This window comes from Propithecus coquereli, unplaced genomic scaffold (assembly GCF_000956105.1).
Source record: "Propithecus coquereli isolate 6110/MARCELLA unplaced genomic scaffold, Pcoq_1.0 Scaffold230, whole genome shotgun sequence".
Classification (NCBI taxonomy): Eukaryota; Metazoa; Chordata; class Mammalia; order Primates; family Indriidae; genus Propithecus; species Propithecus coquereli.
The window spans coordinates 2,043,099-2,046,536 of NW_012147842.1; the positions used below are offsets into that span (position 1 = coordinate 2,043,099).

At 38.4% G+C, this 3,438-nt stretch overlaps 1 pseudogene; it reads right to left on the reverse strand.

Moving 5' to 3' along the window:
* Nucleotides 1-277: 277 nt before the first annotated feature.
* On the reverse strand, nucleotides 278-2,546 carry LOC105811198 (annotated as a pseudogene).
* Between the last annotated feature and the right edge of the window lie 892 nt (nucleotides 2,547-3,438).

Genomic DNA, 3,438 nt, shown 5'->3' on the forward strand with positions numbered 1-3,438 from the left:
CCAAGTATGGTTTCAATGGAATTAAAGGATAGAACGAGGAGAGCAAGTAATTTGGCCTTTAAAAATCATAATACTTATTTCTTTAATGTGATTTTTCTTCTGCAGTAGCTCAGGGCACTATTTGCTTACCTAAAGCCTTGTAATTAGCATCTGCCTTACAGCAGACCTAAGCATTGGCTCATTTAAGTGTATTACTGGCAGCAAGTGGTGGGTGGCCTTCCTGTCCAAGGCAAACGTACAGCGGACCTTAAAGTAAAATCTCAGGATTTGTTGTTCCTTAGTTGTTCTCCATTGAACCTGAAGTTGTAAATGGAGTTCTGATTCCAAATTTGTTGCCGAATGTCCTGGTGACTTTGTTTTTATGTCCCGTTCTTTGATCAAAGTCATGGCCTGTATCAAAAGGTGAACTGTACAAGGGAAGGCTCACTGCAGGTTCTATATGGCCCATGTTCTCCACTGGATGTTGGCTAATGGAATCATTGATGTAGGCACAGTGGTTTTCCCTCGAGATTCTTTCAGACTTCTTGGCCATTTCGTTGGAGATTTTTGTCAGGCCAGGCAAATAATGTCTCCTTTAGATTTCCCTGTATCATCTTCAGAAAACACTGGGAGTCGGTGTGATCATGACTACTGCCGTCCTTCACCCTAATATGGAATCATCAGATTAAATTTTCCATTCTCTCGATCCACAAGATTTCAACTATACCTGTACGGATCGAACTTGGCGTACACTGCCCACTCGGCAGAGTCGCTTTTGTAGACTTCCATCACGGCTTGCGCCTCCTCTACATTGATTTCATCTCTGGCGAAGAGCTAGTGCAGGATGAGGATCAGATGGGTCGGAGTCTGTGGCTTCAGCACCTCGGCCAGCTCCAACCCGCACGGAGCTGGCGCGCGTCTGGCTGCTGGGCTGCGGTGGAGATGAGCGAGCCAAGGAGTGGGGCGCACGACGCTCAGTGCCAAAACGCAATGAAACCCTCACAAAGGTATCTGGAGACTTGCCCCCTGGCAGAGTAATTAGTGGACGCGGGCTCGCTAAAAGAACCCTGCGTGCACAAATCAGGACCAAATCGCGCAACCTAAGCAAGAATTATTACAGTATGGTGCAAAAGAGCAGAAACTAGGGGTCATAGTGTAACAGGGAAGTTGAGTATGTCTGCTTTCAGATCATGATGTTTGCATTCAAATCTTATCTCCACTAATGAAAAGTTAAGTGCTTTTGGGAAAACTACAAAACCATTATATGAATCATTTTCTTAACTCAAAAATATTATTGATGAGAAACTTTGTTCATTCGTAGAGTCATCTCAGTGATAATTATTTATTATGTTTCTCTAAAAGCTTGGGATACATCAGTGAATAGACAAAATTCCTACCCTTGTGGAATTTAGATTCTGAAGGTGGATATGAACAATATATGCTAACCATAATGAATAAATAAATTACATAGTATGTTAGAAGCTGATGGGTAGTATGGAAAAAAGAAAAACGTACATCAGAGTAAGAGGAGTCAAGAGTTCTGGGAAGGCATAATTTTAAACAGGATGATCAGAGTAGGTCTCATTGAGAGGGAGAAAATGATGCAAAGCCTTGAAGGAAATAGGAATTAGTCTTGCTGATTTCTGGAGGAAGAATCTTTTAGGCAGATGGAACAGCTAGAATAAAGGCCCTAAGAAGGGAGTTTGAGGAAAGGTAAGGAAACCAGCATGGTGAGACTGGAGGTAGGGTGAATGAGAGGAGAGGGATTTTGTAGGATTTTTCTGGCAATTCAAGGACGTTGGCTTTGTGTGGAATAGAACACTGAGTCTTTGGTAGGTCTGTGCAGTGAGGTGACACATTTGACATCTGTTTTAATAGCATCCTTCTGCCTGTTGTGTGGAGACTCTGACCGTAGGAAGGGCGTGAGTAGAATCGGGAAGTCCTTAAAGAAGCTGTAACAGTAATCCAGACGGGAGGTGATGGCGAATCACTTCAGAGTGATGGTGATGGGGCTAGGGAGATGTGACTGGATTCTAAATCAACTTGCAGTGCAATTGAAATGTGGTACCATGTTACAGGTTTAGCACAGAGCCTGTTAGTCAAGTTCAATAAAAAGTTGTTTTTCTTTTTTACATTCTAATGTGTATATCTCCCAAATTATTTGGACCTTGAGGACACAACTTCTCTGCCAGAGATTTGAAAACACTCTTTGTAAATAAGGTAAAAATATTATCTTATTGACTAGTGCTATTTGGGTTATTATGAATATATTTAATAAATGTTAGTTTGGTCAAGTGCTACTGATGGGGAACTTCGTTTCAGATGCCCCCAAATGGCAAACTCAATACATGGCATCTAAATATGACTCCAGTCAGAAAGCGGGACACCTAGTGGGGCCTCAAAATGTCAGTTGAACAGACAACTCAAAATTGCACCACTGAGACAAATGACCCCAATCTGAAAATACCTATGACAGTCGTTCTTAAAATAATGATACCCAAAGTCCCTGGCATGTTTGAGTTTTAAAAAATAATACTTTCTATTAAATGTTGAAAAGCTTACACCATGTTTCCCTATTTTTTTGTTAGTAACGAAAATGATTTTGTTCATTGTATCAATTATTTTAACTTTAAAATGTTTGTAGAACAGTTTTACCTGAGTATGGAAAGAAAACGACTGAGCAAGCTGGGACATTAAAAGTAAAGTTTTTGATGCTCCCTGAATTGTTTACCTCCAACAGAGGAATTTTTCTATGGAGAACTATTGCGAGATGATAGTCTTCATCGATCTGATTTAATAATGTAAATTTCAAAATTTAATGGCAAATTTTGTGAGATCTAAGCTAAGGCTATCGGTCTATCAAGTGTTATAAAGTCTTGTAATGACTAATAACACTGTAACATGAACTAGATCCAAACGTCCAATGGAAAGTAAATTATTTTCGTAACATGACTCATCCTCCCTCACCTATTGATTCTTCTTTCTCAATAAGATACTTTTAGATAAAAGACAATAAAAATAAGATAAAGAGAATGCCAGAAAGGCAAGATCAGTTTTGAAATTTTATATAGTGGTACATGCTACTGTATTATAAAGAGATTAGTGATTCTGAATTATGAAACTAACAATAGCACACAGGCCTAATAAAGAATTTCGTTTTCTTGAATACTTACTATAGTAGACTCCTGCTAGCAACATTACATGCGTTATTCAATTTCATTAAAAAGAAACTTACATTGGCATCCCCTTTTGGATTTCTTTTTCTCATTCTGTAAAATGCAAAAAGAAAAATTGCCAAAGAATTATTATATATAAATATTAATATCCATATCTATTATTACAATAGATGATAATTTTAAAATCAAGATTTGACCACCTTTTATTCTGCTTCTAATGCTTATATCTTTGACAGTGTTTTATCCTGCGTCTCTATTATGTAAACTCTTAGTAATTGTTGAT